Source organism: Pristiophorus japonicus, unplaced genomic scaffold (assembly GCF_044704955.1).
Source record: "Pristiophorus japonicus isolate sPriJap1 unplaced genomic scaffold, sPriJap1.hap1 HAP1_SCAFFOLD_237, whole genome shotgun sequence".
Lineage (NCBI taxonomy): Eukaryota > Metazoa > Chordata > Chondrichthyes > Pristiophoridae > Pristiophorus > Pristiophorus japonicus.
Genome location: NW_027252090.1, coordinates 445,271 through 467,620, shown reverse-complemented (window position 1 = coordinate 467,620; position 22,350 = coordinate 445,271). Strand labels below are relative to the sequence as shown.

Below are 22,350 nucleotides of genomic sequence, written 5' to 3'. Positions count from 1 at the left end.
GGGCTTTAAACGCTCGCACAATGCTGACTCTCACCATGTCAACCACATATTTAGTTTTTTATAATATTTTATGAAGTAATGTCGTCTTGTACTCTCTGGGAATTACAATTAATGCCCGTGTCCGAGCTGTCTATATATATTCCACGCCGTAAAACCGTAAAGATGATCCCGCCAGCGGCTGCATTAATCTTTCTGTTTCAATACGTGTAATTAGTTCACAAGATCACGCCACCTGATGATGTCCCTGGAGCCTTGCATCATGTATAAATGTGATAATCTCTGAGTGTTGGGAAGGGCGTGCTCGAAGCTTCTGCAGAAAATGCACGGGTCACCAAAAGGTTTGGTATTTGCCATTTACTATCCCGTCATTGCAGCTATCGGGGTTCCAGGGAAATATTCCTGTTAGTTACTAGATATGCGAATGATCAGTCAACTGTATCACTCTTACTAATTACCGCTGTCGCTTTTCCCCTTTAACTGGAATATTTCTGCTGCTTCAAGGCCTATTTTATCTCATTTAACGGAATAATTTCTTTCCATTAACGGAATCACAACCTATTTTTGAGTGTCTGATTCTCAAATATTTGTTTTATTGTGTTTTACACAGAGCCGCCTCTTCAGCGCTATCAGTTTATTTGTTCAGAGTGATGGTTTATTGAAATTGAACAGTATATCGCACTGTGAGTGGTATCACATTATAACTGTACAAATATTTCCTTTGTGTTATTGGCCCTCACTGTGAATTAATGTTATCAAACCAGTATGATCCTGCATATATATTGTTTATTGTGTTATTTGTATTTGATTGTGAAATGGTATTATCACACTATTATATAGTACATATATTTGCCATTTTGTTAGTCGTATTTCACTGTGAATCGTGTTATGACACTATTATAATTGTGTATATATAATTCCTATTGTGTTCTTGTTACATCACTGTGAGTGGTATCATACTAACATAACTGTACATACATTTCCATTTGTGTTTTAGATATTTAAGTGTGAATAGTATCAAACTAATATTACTCTGAAGACATAATTCCAAATGTGTTTTTGGTATTTCATTCTGAATGGTATCTCACTAGAATAACTGTGCAGATGTAATTCCTACCGTGTTTTAGGCATTTACCTTTGAGTCGTATCACACTATTATTACTATACATATATTTCCTGTTGTGTAATTGGGTTTTCACCGTGAGTGGTATCACACCATATAACTATGAAGATATATTAGCTTTTTTATATTACTAGTATTTCAATGTGCGTGGTATTAGAACACTATCATAATCATGTGCTTATATTTGCTGGTACTTCTTCTCATTCAGTATCGTGTATTTGCTGTTTACGATGCGGTATCATGTACACTGGGAGATCATATGAACATAGGAAAATAAGAAATAGGTGCACGTTAAGGCCATTTTCCCCCTGGATCCTGCTCCGCCATTCAGCAAGAGCACTGCTGATCTGACCATGGACTCAGTTGCACTTCCCCGCCCGCTTCCCGTAACACTTTATTCCCCTATCGCTCACAAATCTGTCTATCTCAGCCTTAAATATATTCAAACAATCAGCGTCCGCAGATCTCTGTGGCAGATAATTCCATAGACTTAAACCCCTCTTAGAGAAGAAATTCCTCCTCATCTCAGTTTTTCATGGACGGCTGCCCCTTATTCTGAATCTATGCCCACTAGTTTTTGTTTCGACTATGAGTGGACATAACCTCTCCACATCCACCTTGTCGAGCCAGCTTATTATGCTATACGTTTCATTAACATCACCTCTCAGTCTTATGAATATTGAGTATGGGCCAACCCTGCTCTACCTATATTCATAAGTCAACCCCCTCATCTCCAGAATTAACCAAGTGAACATTCTCTGAACAGCCTCCAATGGAAGTATATCCTTCCTTACATACGGCTCCCAAAACTGTATGGAGTACGTTAGGTTTGGCCTCACGAATACCCTGTACAGATGTAGCAGGACATATCTGCTTTCATAAACTATAACCCTTGCATAAAGGCCAAGATTCCATTTGCATTTTTGATTGCTTGCAAACACTGGTCTGGTGATCGCTTTGCTAAACATCTTCAGTCAATTGCACGTGTGAAACTGAGCTTCCATTCTTCTCTTGTTTTATTCTCCACCTCACTCCCACTATCAGTCCTCGGCCTCCAACACTATTCCAGTGAAACTCACCGCAAACTCGAGGATCATCTCCTCATCTTTCGATTATGTACTTTACAAACTTCCGGACTTAATATAGCATTCACATTTTCAGATAATAACCACTATTTTTTTTCTGGACAGCAGCTGTTTATAATGATTCTGCTGTTACCCTTGAAACTTCTGCTCGACCCATATATTGTTTCTTTTCTTGCTGCATTGGTCTGCTTTTTTCGCTTTGACCATTATCCTTTTTGTCATATAACCATTCCTGCCATCTACGCAATCACTGACCTTCCTTTTTTTTCTTTCCTCCACACCACCCCCCCGCTTTACTAGCCTCTCCAATTGCATCTCTTATCTTTATTTAGTTCCGACAAAAGGTAATCGACCTGAAATGTTAAGTCTGCTCCTCTCTCCACCGATGCTGCCTGACCTGCTGAGTGTTTCCAGCATTTTCTGTTTTTGTTTCAGATTTCCAGTGTCTGTATAATTTTGCTTTTGTACATTTAATTACCATCGTGCTTTTGTTGCTGTCCTGATAGACATGTTTTCAGCAGCAACAAAGTGAGTTTATGCAGCTAATTTAACATCGTAAAATGCTTTGATGGAGCGTTATTGAAACACATTTTCGCACCGAGCCATAAAAGAGAAATTAGCTCAGCAGAAGGTTGGGCAAATGGTTAGATATTCACCAGATTCTTAAACGAGGAGATAGGCAATGCTCTCGGAGTGATGCAGGTTAGGAGCATCTTAAAGAGGTCGGAAGGAGCGAAGCTATTAATGGATTTGCAAACAATGTTGAGAATTTTAAAATCGCGTTATTGCTGGACGAGGAGCTTATGTAGTTCAGCGAGCAAAGGAGTGACCGGGACTTAATACGATTAAGGATACGTGCAGCAGGAGTTGGGAAGAACTCACGTTTATGGATTGTGAAATGTGGGAAACCAACGAGGTTAGCATTCGAATAGTTACGTAAAGAGGTAACAAAGACATGGATGATGGTTTCACTGCTTATGTTGTGAGACAGGGGTGAAAACAGGCGCTGTTAAGGAGGTGGGAATTATCGGTCTTGGTGGTCGAGCGATATGTGGTTGGAATCTCAATTCAGGGTAAAATAGATCCCCAACTTTGTGAACTGTCTGGTCTGACAAAAGCAGTTGTCAGGCACAGGGATAGAGTCGGTGGCAAAGGAATAGTCTTGGTGGCAGGAACAAAGACAATGGCTTCGTTCTTCCCAATATTTAATTGGAGAAAATGTAAGCTCATTCTGTTCAAGAAATCAAACTTCAATCGAAAACCTAAAAATTGAAAAAAAAGGTAAAATACATTGTGAAGGAAAACTAGCAACTGATATAAAAACAATTTGTAAAAGCTTCAACCAGTATGTAAAAAGAAAGAGAGTATCAAAAGTCATTATTCGTCACTTCGAGACTGAGAGGAGAAATCAATATAACGAATAAGGAAATGACAGAAACGTTACATAAATGTTTTGCATTTGTACTCACTGTAGAAGATGCAATAAGCAACCTAAAATCTTGGGGTACCACGGGACTAAGGAGGGTGAGGAGTTTAACATAATTAATATAAGTAGAGAAAAAGTACGAAAGAAACAAAGGGAATAAAACCGACAAAACACCTGGACTTTGCGGGCTCCATCCTAGAGTTCTAAAAGAGGTGGCTGCAGAGATAGTGGATATAATGCCTTTGATATTTAAAAATTATCTATAATCTGGAATGTTCCCAGCGATGCAATGTAACAAATGTAACATCGTTATACAAGAAAGGAGGGAGAGAAAAACTGAGAACTACCGGCAAGTTAGCCTGATATTTCGCGTCGGGAAAATACTGGAATCCATTGATAAGAATGTGGTATCAAGGCACTTAGATAATCATAAAATGTTTAGACAGAGTCACAAGGTTTTCAGCAAGGGCAATTGTTTTTTGCAATAAATTTTACAGTTTTTTTAGGAAATAAATATCAGGGCACATAAAGGAGAAGCAATGGATGCAGTTTATGAAATTCCATAAGGCATTCCATAAGATGACTCAGAAAAGGTTATTACACAAGGTTTAATGGGTTTGGAGGTATTATATAAGCATGGATAGATAATTGGATAATGGACAGAAAACAAAGCGTCCGGGTAAACAGGTCATTTTCAGGTTAGTAGGATGTAACGAACGGGGTGCCACAAGAATCAGGGCTCGGGCCATTCCTATTTAAAATCGATATTAATGATGTTGATGAAGGGACCCAGTGCAATTTATCCAAGATTGCTGACAATACAAAGGTAGTTAGGACAGTAAGCTCTGAGGAGAACACAATGCGTCTGGAACGGGCTTTAGATAGACAAAGTGAATGGCCAATAAGATGGCAGCTTAGTATAATGTATGGGAACGTGAGGTTATTCACTTCGGTCGGAAGAATAGAAAAACAGAATATTTTCTGAATGGTGAGAAAATGTTGAATATTGTTGTTCAGCAAGATTTAGGTATCCTTGTGCAAGAAACGCAGGGAAATTGACTGCAGGTGCAGCAAGCAACAAAGAAGGCAAATGACATGTTGTGCTTTATTGCTTGTTGGTTGGAGTGTAAGAGTAAGAAAAACTCGCTCCAATTGTACAGGGCCTTAGTGAGTGCACAATTGAAGTACTGCCCACAGTTTTATTTGCCTTGGAGGCAGTACATCGGAGGGTCACCAGACTGATTCCTGGGATGAGAGAACTGTCTTACGATGAGAAATTATATAAAATGTAACGATTCTCTCTGCAGTGTTCTCACCCACATTAACTCCCTCTTCCTCCTTCTTACAAATATTCAATCTCTTCTTCTTAGTCACAGAAATTAACCTGCTCTCCCTCTTTCTCAGACAAACTAACGAGCTCTCTCACTCTGTTACACATTCACTCTCTCTTGCTATCTCTCACATTCTCGCTCTCTATCTGTTACAGCTAACTTGGCAGTGATTGTGATCCTACCCCGAGGAAGGTGCGGTCTCTCCAGATGTATCACTCAGTATCTCGTTTCCATGGCGGTGACGGATCTCCTGGTCATTGCAACTGCCGTGATATTAAACCGGATTGTAGGTATTTATTTCCCATTAAGTTTCCTATCCCTCACTCCGTTCTGTAGTTTCCGTATTGCTCCAATCTATGCAGCCATCGACTGTTCTTCCTGGTTAACGGTGGCTTTCATCTTTGATCGATATGTAGCCATTTGTTGCCAGAAGCTGAAAACAAAATATTGCACCGAGAAAACTGTGGCAGTGGTTATTGGAACGGTTTGTGCCCTGAGCTTCTTAAAAAATACCTTCTTGTATTTTTTATATGAAACTTTGTATACAGTTAACAGTACACCCTGGTTCTGCAGCATAAAAATAACATTTTATACCTCTCCTGCATGGGTCGCTTATGACTGGATTTTCCATATTTCAACCCCATGTATTCCATTCATTCTGATTTTACTGCTCAATACTCTGAATGTCAGACACATTCTAGCGGCCAGTGGAGCCCGCAGGAGACTCCGGGCCCACAGCAATGAAGAGAATTAGAGCGACCCAGAAATGGAGAAGCGGAGAAAGTCCATCATCTTGCTCTTTTCTAGCTCAGGCAGTTACATCTTTTTTAATGTGTTATTAATTAGAACTTTCATCTATGTCCAGATTGGGAGAGTTAGTTATTTCGCAGGATCTAGTATCAATGAATCAAATATTATTCTGGAGGAAAGCGGATATATGCTTCAATTTTTGAGTTCCTGCATCAACCAGTTTATTTATGCAGGTACCCAGAGTAAGTTCAGAGAGGAGCTTAAGAAGGGAATGAAATATCCACTGAGACATATTGTTAATTTATTACAATGCTGAAAATATTAAAGTATAATATGAATTGCACGTTATATTCCGTGCAGTGCTCTTCTTGCGGGTGTGAGAAAAGGTATCCCCTCACAAGATACACATTCACAAAAACAAAGATTCTTACCGAATTTGAAATTAAAAATGTATGAAGCACATTGCATTAGTGCACCATTCAGTGTTGCAATCGATTGTCAGTTAGTTTCCTTTTCTCATTTCGGTGCTGACGCAGGCCTGCGGCATTCACACCAATCCCGAAGGCCCTGGATTTTTTCTAAATTCAGGCGGGAGACTGAGAGTCTGACCTACAACCTGTCATTGGAGATCAAGGTCAAATGTTAAAGGAAGGGCCCCAATATCCCATTACCTCCTCTCTCGCCCCAGGTAATGCTTTCGATCCCGAGTGTGAGACACAGTGGGCAATGTGAGCCCGCACTGTCCCCACATTTTTTCCCACTCACTGGGTAATGCAAGCCCGCGCTGTTCTCACACATTGTTCGCATTCACTGGGTAATGGGAGCCAATACTGGCCCCACACATTTTCCTCACTCACTGCGCAATAGGAGCCCGCATCGTCCCCACACATTGTTCCCACTCACTGGGCAATGGGAGCCCACATTGTGCCCGCACATTGTTCCCCATTCACTGGGCAATGGGAGCCCGCACTGGCCCACACATTTTTCCGTTCACTCCGCAATGGGAGCCTGCACTCTCTCCACACTTTGTTCGCACTCACTGGGCAATGGGAGCCGGCACTGGCCCGACAAATTGTTGCAACTCACTCGGCAATAACTGCACTCTCCCCACACGTTGTTCACATTCACTCGGTAATGGGAGCCCCCAATGTGCGCACACTTTATTCCCCACTCACTGGGCAATGGGTGCCAGAACTGTCGCCACACACTATTCCCGCTCACTGTGCAATGGGAGCCCGCACTGGACTCACATAAATTTTCCACTCATTGAAAAATGAGATCCAGCACTGTCCCCACACATTGAGCAATGACCACACTGTCTGCACACATTGTTCCCCACTCACTGGGCAATGGGAAGCCGCACTGTCCGCACACAAATTTCCCCATTCACTCGGAACAGACGGCATTGTCCTCACACATTTTTTCCACTCACTGGGCAATGGCGGCCCGCATTATGCCTGCACATTTTTCACAGGCACTGGGCAATGACCGCACTGTCCCGACACATTGTTCCCACTCACATGGCAAAGGCAGCCCGCACTCTCCCCACATATTGTTCCCCACTCACTTTGCAATGGGACCTTGCACTGTCCCCACATAGTGTTCACACTCACTGAGCAATGACTGCACTGTCCACACATATTGTTCCCCACTCACTGGGCAATGACCGCACTGTCGCAGACATTGTTGCAACTCATTGGTCAATGGGAGCACGCACTGTCCCCACACATTTTTACCACTCACTGGGTAATTGAAGTCCGCACTCACCCCACACATTGTTCTACTGTCACTGGGCAACGGGAGCCTGAACTCTCTCCACACATTGTTCCCCACTCAGAGGCAATGGGAGCGCGCACTGTCCCCCCACATTCTTCTCACTCACTGGGCAATGGGAGCTCGCAATCTCCCTACACTTTGCTCCCCATTGACTGCATAACACTCGATGGTCGCGCGGTCTTCACGCGATTTTCTCTGCTAACTCTACAACGCTCCATGTCCGCTTACCTGTGTCCATAAACATATTAACAGAGGGATTGCTGCAAGGAAAGGACAATCGACCGTGTAAGTTGTTATCTGCCATCCAAACAGAGTTGTTTTTTAATCAAGGCAATTAACCTCTATCAACCAGCCTGCAATAAACCCACACACGAGGCGAGTATAACCCCAGTGTCATGACTCATGTTAATTCTTAAATGTCTCCCCTGAAAGATTTCTTCATGAAATAAGTCGATACAATTCGCTTTAAACTGTATAATTTCTGAATGCTTCCAACGTATCTCAAGGGTGATTCTGCATAGATTGACCACTCACCCTTTGAAATAATGTTTCCACAGAATATGTTGAATATATCCACTTGAAGCGCATGCCCAGTCCTCCAGTCCGACTGTTCTGCCCAAGGTGCCAATCCTGGCCATGGTCGGAATATCATCTCTTTAGAATCGCAAAAGCAGCAAATATATCACATCTTGACTTTCTCTTTTCCTGCGAGAAAATGTGCAATTTACATAATCGATTCTCACAATCCAAATCCTCCATCACATTAATCATTCTTGTTAATCGCCACTAGTGACCCTTTAATAGCTGCAATATTCTGTGGTGCCCATATCGGCACACAGCATTTATTAGTACAGTTGCAGCAACGATTTATATAGTGACATCTGGGCTCAATAAAAACCTATTTACAGCATCTGATTGCATTACTCATTGCTGCGATAGTTTGAACTGTTTTCCTCAAGGCCCTTCAGACTTCTAACTTTTTCAATACAAATGCATTTATTTACATTTACATATTAGTTCCTTCCTGGGTTTTTTCGTTCCATGTGACTTAATTAGTAATTCTCTACTTCCATGACATCTGCTGCCTGTCTGTCCAATTATTAAGTGTTTGAACCCTTCTGTAAATTATCATGCTCAGCTTTACAGTCTGCAAACCGCATCAGCTTTGTGTGTTCTGTAAACGTTGTGACTCCAAGTGCCAATGATTTATAAAGCTATTAAACAAAATATGTCCAAAAAGATCTCTGTGGAACTCCACTGGTAATATTCTCTCAGGCCGATGACAATGGCTGTACCACCACACACTGCGCTCTATTGGTATGCGAATTACAAATCCTTTGTGAATTATTATCAATGAGCATCGCCATCTTTTTTTCAGTGCCATCCTTTCCACAGGAACTGTATTAAAGACCTCTCTGAAACGAAGTATACCTCGTCTATAGCCTAACCCCTGTCAAGCTCCTAATTGATACTGTCAAAGTGCATCATATCCATTGCCTTTCCCCTGCCAAGATCTTATGACATACTCTCAAACTACACCACAACCATTGCCTCACCCCTGTCAAACTCCTTTCAAACTATCGAAGAGAACTAGTGAATGAGATTGACAAGTGCTCTCCTTCATTAATATGCTGGTTATATTTTTTTATTTTGTGAATACATTTCGATCAAGATCTTCCAAGATCTTATCTTTAATCAGTGTTTATCCTGATTTTACACACAATGGACGTCTAAATCATTTATCTGTAGTTTTCTGCGAGACTTTTGATACCGTGTTAATGGAGTTTAGGCGTGCCATCTGACACCCTACAGTCCCAGGCACCTCTCTGAATTATTCAATAATTTATCCCAGATTTCTGCCCGAGTTCCTGCAATTTTCCCCCATTCTCCACAACGATACTCAGATGAATCTTTCCCGATCCCTGAGATTGATTCCTCTTAAGATTGCACAGTTGTTCATCAGCCATGATGGTGGTGATACAAGAAGTGCCATATCTTACATCTGGAACACCCTATCGTTCCCAAATCCTGAGCAATTAAATTACCTGACACCTCTTTTGTAGAAATCGAAGCACAAATCTTATTTCGTCCTTTTGCCACCTGTTTACAATCAGTGATCATGTGCATGCAGCATCAGTTTCAATCCCTCACTCGATCACAATTTCAGAGGCCGCACTTCATCCATCAGTTCACGTTTTCTCGTAATGCTGCTAAAAACCAACTTATCAAACACTTCGTTTGCCGTTTTGAAATCAGAATTTTTCTTTGCCATCTTCATGCACATTTTAGACTCCAGGCTTGCGTTTAAGATTGCCTCAATCCAAACTACTTACTGTGCCATCAAAAATGTGGTCTCTAATTGTGGATTTAGGGCTCTCAAGGCTTCCATCTCCAGGCATGCATTTTGTTATGAATCCAGCTAAATGTTGTGCCCTTTCTTTCATGTCCTTAAATACTTTATTCTTTAGTTACTTTCGTGTCAGGGTCAAGGTAGCAGCATATCAACGTATAATCACTAGGCTAGTGTCTATATATGTTGGTGGAAACACAAGTTCGTTTATAATATCAGGCAGTTTTATAATTGATTATCAATAGCTGTCATCACCCATTGGTTTATAGTGTAAATTGATTGAATGCTGACACAAAATGCTCACAATATGTGGTTGATTTGATTCTGTCTTGACAAAAGAGTCGACGTCTGTCAATCACACCATAGCTTACGGTGTGAGGAGGCTGGAGCAATTGGATGCGATAAAACAGATGAAACGCTTGGCAGTGATCCGAGTGGAAAAGTCTCCCGGTCTGGCTGGAATGCATCGTAAGTCATTGAGGGGGAAAACGTTGAAATAGCACAGGATCTGGCCACAATTTACAACCTTCCCTGGATACACGAGTGGTGTTAGAAAATTGGAAGGTTGCAAATGTGGCATCCTGTTAAAAACGGGATGCGTTTGACCCGTTAACTGTAGACCAGTCATTGGTGGCGGTAAAGGGCCCAATGAGTACAATGCAGTACAACTTTAATTGTCACTTGGAAGAATACGGCTTAATAAATGACAACCAACACGGATTTGTAAAGGACTCATCATTTTCCACAATCTTGATTTAGTCCATTGATGAAATAACAGAGAGTACTGGTGGATGTATCGTGATTAATGTGTATATGGAATTACAAAAGGAACTATACAAAGTGCCATGTAATAGAATTGTAAGCAAAATGGAGGTCCATGGGAATAATAAGGTAACATGGATGTAAAATTGGTAAGGAACAGAAAGCAGAGAGCAGTGGTGATAGGGTACTCTTCGAATACGTAAGGAATGTATCAAGTAGTGTCCCCCGATGGGCGGTTTTAGGATCACTGCGCTTCTTCAGATATTTTAATGAACTGTACCTCGGAGCCATAACCTCAAAATTTGCGCATGACACAAAACTTGGAAATTTGGTAAAAAAACTTCTTCCTTCGTATTGTAGTAGCAAAGTAAATCATACCATAGCTTCCGGTGTGATAGTGAGGATATTTTGTAGGCTGCCTGCAAATTTAGTCTCAGGGCAGTGCCCAATGATGTCCTCCAGGGTCTGAATAAGAATTCCACAGTCTCATGTTGGGAATGTTTTAATTATCCACCTATTGAGAAGGTGGGAGCATCTGACATGCCGGGTTGTGAGGAGGTTCATGTCTGTCCAATGTTGGTGAGGAAGGTTTCATCCTTCAGGCTGTACTGTTGGCTCCTCGATAAGGAATCCATTCTATATTTCGCAGCTCTTCAATATTTCACCTTCGATCCTCAAGGCTGATGGCAGATCGTAGAAGGACTTCTGCGACAGTCCAAAACGGCCTTCTAGATTTGACACATGTTGATGTTCTGTAGCTCAAGTCGACCTGGATTGTCGTGCATTTCTTGGTGTAGCGGTTGTAAGCAATGACGAGGAGAGAGGAGTGTGGCAGATTTTCACTGCCCTTTTTGTGAAGAAGTGCTTTCTGGCATTACCTCTGAACAGGGGAAGAGCTTCCAGAATTTCTCTGTCGAGTGTCACACGTGTAGATTCGACATATATGTCACATATCGGAGAGAAAATGGTGAGTGTTGAACTGAACCCAGCCAGCGTCAGTTCCTTCAAGGAAGGACAGGAGGGGAAGCAATGAGTGAACAACTGAATTTAGCAAGAGTCAGCGGCTTACGGCGAGGAGAGGGAGGGGACCTAGGCCTAACTCTAATTGCAATTTATGCCTTCCTGTTCTGGACTCCATAACAACATGAAATATTTTCTCACTATCTATGCTTTCAAATTATTTAATCTTTCAAAGTTGCGTTGAATTCTAGACTTTGCAGTACGCCTCCCGCTCCTGCCCTGAAGGAGTTGACTCTGTCTAGGTTCAGTTCTACACTCACTAGTCCCCCTCCCTATTCTCCCCTGAATGTGCTGACTCTGGCTGTGTTCAGTCCTACACTAACTGGTTCCCCTCTACCTCATCCCGCGAGGTTGCTGAGCGAGGCTGAGTTCAATTCTACACTTAGAAGTTGCCTTTTCGAGATTCCCCTTAAGTGCAGAGTATTGCTGAATTCAGTTCTGTACTCATTGGTTCCCCTCCTCTCCTTCCTTGAAGGAACTGACTCTGGCTGTTCAAAATTCAACATTTTCTCTCCGATATGTGACTCATATTCCCAATCTACATGTGTGACAGTTGACAGCTAAATTCTGAAAGCCCTTACACTGTCGTCAGCTGCCTCTTCACATGTGCTCTCCCCGGCATGTCCACCTGATCATCCTCCCAATGGCTCAGTGGTTAGAGTCACCGCCCTGTGCTGGTGAGTCATAGCAACAGGAATCGGCTATTCAGCCCCTCCAGTCTGTTCAATAATTACATTAAATAATTGCTGAGCTGTATCTCAAATAAAATTAAACTACTTTGCTCCATATTCCTTGATAAATGTAGATCGGTCGGCAACACTCTCGCCTCTGAGTAAACAGTGTGTCGGTTCAATCATCCATCTCTCTGCAGCAGAATGGCCGAAACATTCTGGATGAGAAATTCTCCTCTTTATGATTTGTTACTGTTCTATATTAATCTGGAAATTTTTAATACAGATCTACACCAAGACCAGTGGTAATATTCGACATCTAAAAAATGCTTCCTCCCCTTCGAGAAATTGAATCCAGGTCTCATGATGGAGGTAACACGTTTTTCTGGAAAAGAAAGTGAGAGGAATAACGCTGCCTTCATGGAGTCGGCTTCGCCGTCAAAAATGAACTAGTTGAAGCTTCAAATACTCCCCCAGTGGGCATAACGAACGCCTCCTCACTCTTCGCCTTACCGTATCCCAGAACCAAAGTGCCACAGTCCTCAGTGCATAAGCCCCAACACGCAACGGATGAGGCTAAAGAGGCTTTTTATTCCAACTACGAGGCATCCTTGTCCCGCGTCCCCACGAGCGACAAATTGATCTTCTTGGGTGACTTGATGCCAGGGGTCGGCCATTGGTGATGCGTGACTGGTATAGAGGCGGTAGGTAAAGACAACTCCTTCGTTAACCTACTCCTGACAAAATGTCTAGAACGTAAACTCCTCATCACCTACTCCATGTACTGCCAGAGGGAGAAACATAAGGCATCGTGGCAACACCCTCGCTCCAAACACCGGCACCTGCTCCAATATGTCATCGTCCGAGCCAGGGACCGCAAGGATGTGCACATCACCGGCGCCATGACAGGAGCTGACGACTGCTGGACGGACCATCGCCTAATCAGATCCATCATCAATATATACTTAGCCCCAAAGCAGAGGGGACAATAGAAGCAGTGCCGCCAAAAAGTTAATTTCGGGGCACATAAAGACACAGCTAAGAGAACCCAATACAGCCTGTGCCTCACAGCTAATCTGGCGTGCCTTGATTACCCTGAGATGCTATGTGCCAACAGCACTTGGTCTGCCCTCGAGGTCTTCATAACCAGTGGCTGTGAAGAAACGGTTACTCAACCAGAAAATGCCAGCACTGGTTTGATGAAAATGATCAGGAGATCGTAGTCAATCATAAGCGCAGAGCATTTCTAAGCCTCAAGCAAAAACGCCACTCGGGAGCTGCAAAGCAACATTACAGACGGCTTAAGGCTGAGGTCCAACAAAAAACCCGGCACCTAATAAACAGTTGATGGGTAAAGAAACCAAGGAGATACAACAACTGTCCAACAGCCACGACATGCGAGGATTCTTCATTGCAATCAAGGCCACCGACGGACCAAACTCCCAAGGACCCGCCACACTCATGGCCAGGAACGTGGAAACATTTATCAAGGACACAGAGGCTGTCAGGGGCCGCTGGAAGGAGCAGTTTGAATATCTCGTCAATCGAGACTCTGACTTTGACTCGAGTTTTCTTAACTCCATCCCGCAGATTGCTATCCGCCCCCAACCTCAGTGAAACCCGAAGGCTGCATGAGGTACGCAAAGCCATAAACCTGCTCGAGAATAACAAGCCCAAGCTTACGGATGGAATTACTGCTGAGGCACTAAAGTATGACGCAGAGGCACTGTTGACGCGAATACATGACCTAATCTCTCTCATTTGGAGGGAGTAGAGCATGCCGGGAGATCTCAGAGATGCAGTGATCACAACCATCTTTAAGAAAGGAGAAAAGACCGACTGCAGCAACTAGAGGGGAATCTCCCTGCTGTCCGCCACTGGGAAAGTTGGTGCTGGAGCCCTTCTCAACTGTCTTCTTCCTGTGCGCAAGGAGCTCCTCCTGGAGCCACAGTGTTGATTTTGTCCCCTACGTGGCACAACGGATATGGCCTTTTTCCACCTTTCAAAGGCCTTTGACACTGTCAGCCGTTATGGCTAATGGTCCTCCTCAGGTTTGGATGCCCCCAAACTTTGTCAACATCCTTCACCTGCTCCACAACGACATGCAGACCGTGATCCTTACCAGTGGTTGCATTAAAGAGCAAATTGACGTCCAGAAGGGGTCAACATGTCCTGGGTCATCGCCCCAACACTCTTTTCAATCTTCCTCGCTGCCGTGCTCCACCTCACAGTCAGCAAAGGCCCCGCTGGAGTTGAACTAAACTACAGAACTGGTCGGAAGCTGCTTAACCTGTGCTATCTCCATGCAGGTGCAAAATCAACACAAATTCTGGCGTTGATCTTCAGTACGCAGACAACGTCAGCATCTGCGCAGCATATTCTGAATCTGACTCCAGATATAGTCGATGTATTTCCCTAGACACATGAAAGCATGGGCTTTACGTTTATCATCCGTAAGACAATGGTCCTCCACAAGCCTGTTTTCGCCACACAGCACTGCCCTCCAAAATTCAAGATTCAGGGCGCGGCCTTCCACAACATGCACTGCCTCCCATACTTCGGGTGCCTTTTATCAAAAAAGACAGACATTGATGCGGATATTGAACATCACCTCCACTGCGCCAGTGCAGCTTTTGGCCGCCTGAAGAAAAGCGTTTTAGAAAAGCAGGCCCTCAAATCTACCACCAAGCTCATGGTTTACAGGGCTGTAGTAATACTCGCCATCCTTTATGGATCAGGTGCATGGACGATGCATAGAAGACACATCAAGTCGCTCGAGCTACATAACCAAAGCTATCTCCGCAAGATCCTGCAAATCCCCTGGGTTGGCAGGCGCACCAACATCTGTGTCCTCGCCAAGGCTAACATCACCCCATTGAAGCACTGACCATACTGGATCAGCTTCGCTGGGCAGGCCACGTAGTTCGCATGCCTGACAAGTACTCCCAAAGCAATTGCTCTATGCGTAGCTCCTTCTTGGCAAAAGAGCAAAATGTGGGAAGTGGAAACGTTACAAGGACATCGCCAATGCCTCCCCACCGACCCCTGGGAATTCATGACCAAAGACCGCCCTAAGTGGAGGAAGTGCATCCAGGACGGCGTTTTTGTCTTCGAATCTCAACGCCGCGAGCGTGAAGAGGTCAGGCACAGGCAGCTTTAGGTGCGTGCGGCAAATCAGTCCCACCACCCCTCGCCTCCCCGCCTCCCACTGCGAATGTCTGTCCCATCTTTGAGAGGGTCGGTGGCTCTCGAATTGTACTGTTCATCCACCAAAGGATTCACGTTGTGAGTGGAGGCAACTCTTCCCCGGTTCCAAGGGACTGCCTATGATGACACCTCAAAACATAAGTAAAATTCGAAATATTAAAAATGCTTCCACCCCATCGGGGAATTGAACCCCCATCTCCTGTGTGAGAGATGGAGATACTCACCACTATATGAACCGATATGTATTTTGTCAGCGCAGGAATCTAGCTCTGAACGCTACTGGACACTGTGAGAAAGCCAGAGATAAATTGATAGACAGCAGCTAACATTGGAACAAGGAGAGACAGACAACGAGATAGAGTCAAAAAGAGAGAGGGAGACAGATAAAGAGAGAAAGATAGAGTGAGACTGAAAGATTGAGACAGAGAGAAGCAGATAGCGAGACACAGATAGAAAGACTGAGAGTGACATAATTCAAACACACAAACACATATATAGCTCTCTAAAGAGGTACACACAGACAACACAGAGAGACACACAAACATGCAGAGACACACATACAAAGAGCAGGGAGAGACACACACATGAACGCTGAAAGGCACAGAAACACACAGATACATACACATAAACAAAATCAAAAATATAGGCCCACGACCGGATATACTCACAGTGAATTAGACATATAGAAGGATAGAGAGGCAGAATCACTATCGCTACGTATGCCGAATTTTGCTCTGTTTCTGTCCATACGTATCGTGAATATTTGCAAATCAATAACAATTTTTGTGGAAGTGCAGAATATTGTGGGATGTGGTTCCACCCAATGCTGGATTCGTTTTGCAGGGTTTGGTTAAATTTTCAAACGGAATGAAAAATGTTATAGGCAGGATTCGAAACTCGGCAGGGAAGTCTTCATGGATTTATCAATCCATCTCCTTAACCATCCGGCCACGAGTACTAAGTCTTTTTAAATGCTACTCTGCTAAAACTCAATCAACCATCTCTCTGAAGCAGAAGGGCACATCGTCCCACAAATGTCTCCGTTTGCTAAAGTATTGCAGGAAAAACTCTCATCTCGTTGTATGTTCAATTGTCTATATGATCCTGGACAGGTTTTACACCAAGAACATGATTAAAATTCGAAATCTTATAAAGATTTCCTCCCCGTCAGGGAATTGAATCCTGGCCTCGCGCATGACAAGCGGGGATGATCATCACGAGACTAAAGATTGTTAATATTGTCAGAGCAGGAATCGAGCTGTGAGCACAATTGGCAGCGTGCAAAAGAGACAGACAAATTGACAGACAGTGCCAATCAGAGAAACAGGAAGAGAAAGACAGCGAGACAGACACAAAGAATGAGACAGACAAAGAGAGATAGATAGTTTGAGACAGACTGAGAGATGCAGGTACAGAAAGGCAATCAGAGAGCGTCCGAGACAGAGAAGAGCGAGCCAGAGAGAGGGAGACAGAGAGAATGACGGACATAGACAAAGTTAGACTGAGCAAGACAGAAAGATAGACAGATAGATTGACAGAGGAAGAGACAGAGTCAACTAAATCGTGACTTGGAGAGAGCTAAATCGTGACTTGGAGAGAGTTGAAGAGATTCTGGGAGAGACAGAGAGATCGAGACAGATAGAGATAGTGCCAGAGTCTGGAAAAGATCGAGAGACGGAAAGAGAGAGACAGGGAGTTGCAAAGAGAGTGTCTGGGGGAGAGAGAGAGGGAGGAGATTATTTGAATGAATATATAGGCAAAACATATGCACTAATTTTGCTATGTTTACAAATCAAGCTTAACCCCTTGTGTTCGATTTCACGTAGGATACCTTCGCTCTTGATCAGACGCTTCGAAACATGATGACCAACTTGGACTCTTTCTGGGCTGAACCTGAGGAAAGTTTTCCTCCAAGGAAAGCCCTTTAATTACTTTTGAACTCTCTACAATTTCACACTGTTTGTCTGTCTGACTCGGACTCAAATTAAATTCTGACTTTCCATTGGTCTTGTTTCCAGTGCATTTGATGTATGATATGCTATTGAATTCTAGTTGTATCAAATCTACCTGATGAGTCGGAAATAATCGAATCATTCCAACCTTCAACTCCTTCCACATCTGTAGGTAGAATATGATCAATGTGACCCAAACTAACCTGTTCATGATCAAACATAACCAATATGTGAGAAGACCACATCTCTTCACCACTCTTCCTCGTAAACACATGAACGATTTATGGTGAAGCTTACATATTATGCACTTCTGATTTAATTTCACAACTTCATTCTTCTCTCTATTACTCTACTCTATCATGATTCTCTTCCTGTCTTAATTGTTTCTCGTCGACGGATCATGCCGTGTTTAGATTTAACAACGATAATCTGGTTCGTGGCTGTTGTTTGAGAAAGAACTCTGCTGGTGTTCTACCAGTCGTTGCATTAGGAGTATTACGCTCACAATAAGAAAATTAAGCAATTTGTGGACTAATGACAAATGTCTTTCCTGGATTTGGATGAAAATCCGTTTGATGAGGGCAAGTTTTATAATTTGTACTCTGCGCTCTGCTGCACGATTTGAAGCAGGCTGGTACGGTGGATGCTTGAACTGATACAGTCCATCAAACTACTACATCCCCTCAAACTAATACAGACCCTCAAAATAATACAGTGCATTCAAATAATACAGTCCATCAAAATAATACAGACCCTCAAAATAATACAGTCCCTCAAACTAATACAGCCCCTCAAACTAATGCAGTCCATCAAACTACTACATCCCCTCAAACTAATACGGTCCATCAAACTATCAAACTAATACAGTCCATCAAACGAATACAATCCATCAAACTAATACTTCCCCTTAAATTAATACATTCCCTCAAACTAATACAGACACTCAAAATAATACAGTGCATTCAAATAATACAGTCCATCAAAATAATACAGACCTCAAACTAATAAAGACCCTCAATCTAATACAGTCCATCAAACAAATACAGCCCCTCAAACTAATACAGTCCATCAAACAAATACAACCCCTCAAACTAATACAGTCCCTCAAACTAATACAGTCCATCAAATTAATATAGACCCTCAAACTAACACTGTCCCTCAAACTAATGGAGTCCCTCAAACTAATACAGTCCCTCAAACTAATACAGTCCCTCAAACTAATAAAGGCCCTAAATCTAATACAGTCCCTCAAACTAACACAGTCCATCAAACTAATACAGTCTCTCAAACTAATACAGACCATCAAACTAATACAGTCCGTCAAACTAATACAGTCCCTCAAACAAATACAGTCCATCAAACTAATTCAATCCATCAAACTAAAAGATGCCCTCAAACTAATACGGTCCATCAAACTAATACTGTCCCTCAAACTAATACAGACCCTCAAACTAATACAGACCCTCAAACTAATACAGTCCAGCAAACAAATATAATCCATCAAACTAATACATTCACTCAAACTAATACAGACCCTCAAACTAATAAAGACCCTCAAACTAATACAGACCATCAAACTAATACAGAACCTCAAACTAATACAGTCCATCAAACTAATACAGTCCATCAAACTAATACAGATCCTCAAACTAATACAGGCCCTCAAACTAATGCAGTCCATCAAACAAATACAGTCCCTCAAACTAATTCAGTCCCTCAAACTAATACAGTCCATCAAACTAATACAGACCCTCAAACTAATACAGCCCCTCAAACTAATACAATCCATCAAACTAATACTGTGGTGTATGTAGCACAAAAATCACTGACTACACACGGTCTTGTGTAAATCTAACTGCTGTGACCTTCGTCCTTTAGTGTTCAGCTCCAGACTGCCTTCAGCCTTATATAGCACCTGTTGTAGTTACTACCACGGTTTCCCAACACAGCCCCCTCTGTGGTGTGGCATCGTGGACTGTATAAGTTTGATGGACTGTATTAGTTTGAGCGCCTGTATTAGTTTGAGGGACTGTATTGGTTTGAGGGTCTGTATTAGTTTGTGGAGCTGAATTAGTTTGAGGACGATTGACACAAATGATTCACTTAAATATTTTCACTGAATGGCTGCATTTAAGGAAGGCTGCTCCATCCTAGGTTGCAGCAGAGTAAAATTGAGGGGGCATTTGAACATTTGGAATGTAGTTTCTGAATGGCCATAGCAGAGTGAAAGTCATCAGTGGATCAATATCATATCTAGATATGGGCCTGATGTTGTTTCAAACAACAATCTGTTGCTGGCAGGAATATAGAAGGCAATCTTCATTTGTTAATGGATATAATCAGAATTGTCCAGTCTTTGTTTTTTCCAATTTCAACTCCAAATGTATTCCATCACAACAGGGACTTTTCTCCAATGTCGTAATCTGTTTGTTCAAATTATAACAATAACCAATTTGAGCGATGTCGTAACCTCAATGTCCCTGTGGTGATTCTGCAGGGTATAAATTGAATGCTCTGGATTGTATCTCCACAGAGTATAATACTGGGAGATTGCCTGCAGAGCGAAGGGGCACATCGCATCACACAGAAAATGTATCAGACTGTTAGATTAGCAAGGAAAATATGCTACATGATCATTGCCGTCACCGGCGTTCCTGGTAAGTGACTATAACCATTGAAGTTGTGTAAATCTCTGCATGGACTGGTCTCTGGTTTTGCTCTGTGACTGATAATGTTAAATGTTAGTGTAGTGGTCACTGTTATACAGACACACGATCAGTGATACCATTCTATAAAGTCAATTGTGCTCAATTACATCTGCAGTTTGATTCCTTTGTCTCATTTGAATATAAACATCTGCTTGCAACTAAGAGGCTCATTGAATTATCAAGTTATGCCTTGAGTGGAACATCGTGTAGTTGTAACAGTCCTCAGTGCAGCAACTCTCTGAGAGAAGGTTTTACTGGCAGTGTGTGTCACTGTAGGATATACTGTGTGTGGGTCACTAACCGGTGTGGAATACCATACCCGAGTGACCATGTTTTACTGAGAGTGTGAGTCACTGCAGGATATACTGAGTGTGGGTCACTAACCGGTGTGGAACACTATACCCCAGTGACCATGTATTACTGGGAGTATGTATAACTGTAGGATATACTGAGTGTTGGTCACTAACCGGTGTGGAACCCCGTACCCAGTGACTGTGTATGACTGGGACTGTCTGTCAGTGTAGGATATACAGAGTGTGAGTCACTAACCAGTATGGAACACAGTACGCCAGTGAGCATGTATTAATGTGAGTGTGTGTACCTGTAGGATATACTGAGTGTGGGTCACTAACCAGAGTGGAACACTGTACCCCAGTGAACATGTATTGCTGGGAGTGGGTGGCACTGTAGGATATACTGAGTGTGGGTCACTAACCGGTGTGGAACAGTGTACCCCAGTTACTATGTATTACTGGGAGTATGAGTAACTGTAGGATATACTGATTGTGGGTCACTAACCGGTGTGGAACACCATGCCCCAGTGACCATTTATTACTGGCAGTGTGTATCACTGTCGGATATACAGAGTGTGGATCACATACCGGTGTGGAACACCGTACCCCAGTGACCATGTATTACTGGCAGTGTGTATCACTGTAGGATATACTGAGTGTGGTTCACATATCGGTGTGGAACACCATACCGCAACGACCATGTATTACTGGGAGTGTCTGTCACGGTAGGATTTACTGAGTGTGGGTCACTAACCGGTGTGGAACACCGCATCTCCGTGACCATGTATTACGTGGAGTGTGTGTAACTGTAGGATATACTGAGTGTGGGTCACTAACCGCTGTGGAACACAGTACTCCAGTGACCATGTATTACTTGGAGTGTGTGTCACTGTAGGATATACTGAGTGTGGGTCACTAACCGGTGTGGAACACTGTACATCAGTGACCATGTATTACTGGTAGTGTCTGTCACTGTAGAATATACTGAATGCAGGTCATTAACCGGTGTGGAACACAGTACCCCAGTAACCATGTATTACTTGGAGTGTGTATGTCTGTAGGATAGACTGAGTGTGGGTCACTAACCGGTGTGGAACACAGTACCCCAGTGACCATGTATGACTGGGATTATGTATCACTTTAGGATAGACTGAGTGTAGGCCACTAACCGCTGTGAAACACCATACCCCAGTGACCATGTATTACTGGAAGTGTGTATGACTGCAGGATATACAGAGTGTGAGTCACTAACCGGTGTGGAACACAGTACCTCAGTGACCATGTAGTAATGGGAGAGTGAGTCACTGTAGGATATAGTCAGTGTGGGTCACTAACCGGTGTCGAACACTGTACCCCAGTAACCGTGTATTACTGGGACTGTCTGTCACTGTAGGATACCTGAGTGTGGGTCACTAACCAGTGTGAAACACTGTTCTCCAGTGATCATTTACGCGGAGTCAGAGGAAATGTATTACCATGGATTGAAAAATGGCTGGCTACCACAAAGCAGAGAATCTGGATAAATGGATCCTTTTCAGGTTGGAAATCGGTGGTTAGTGGAGTGCCAAAGGGATCGGTGCTGGGAACACAACTGTTTACAATATATATAGATGATCTGGAAGAGGGGACGGAGTGTAGTGTAACAAATTTGCAGATGACACTAAGATTAGTGGGAAAGCGGGTTGTGTCAAGGACACATCGAGGCTGCAAATAGATTTAGAGAGGTTAAACGAATGGGCTAAGGCTTGGCAGATGGAGTACAATGTCGGAAAGTGTGAGGTCATTCACCTTGGAAAAAAAAACAGTAAAAGGGAATATTATTTGAATGGGGAGAAATTACAACATGCTGCGGTGCAGAGGAACCTGGGGGTCCTTGTGCATGAATCCCAAAAGGTTAGT

The 22,350-nt window shown here is 42.9% G+C and overlaps 1 pseudogene; it reads left to right on the top strand.

Moving 5' to 3' along the window:
- Positions 1–319: 319 nt before the first annotated feature.
- Positions 320–6,028, top strand: LOC139245796 (thyrotropin-releasing hormone receptor-like; annotated as a pseudogene).
- Positions 6,029–22,350: the final 16,322 nt, after the last annotated feature.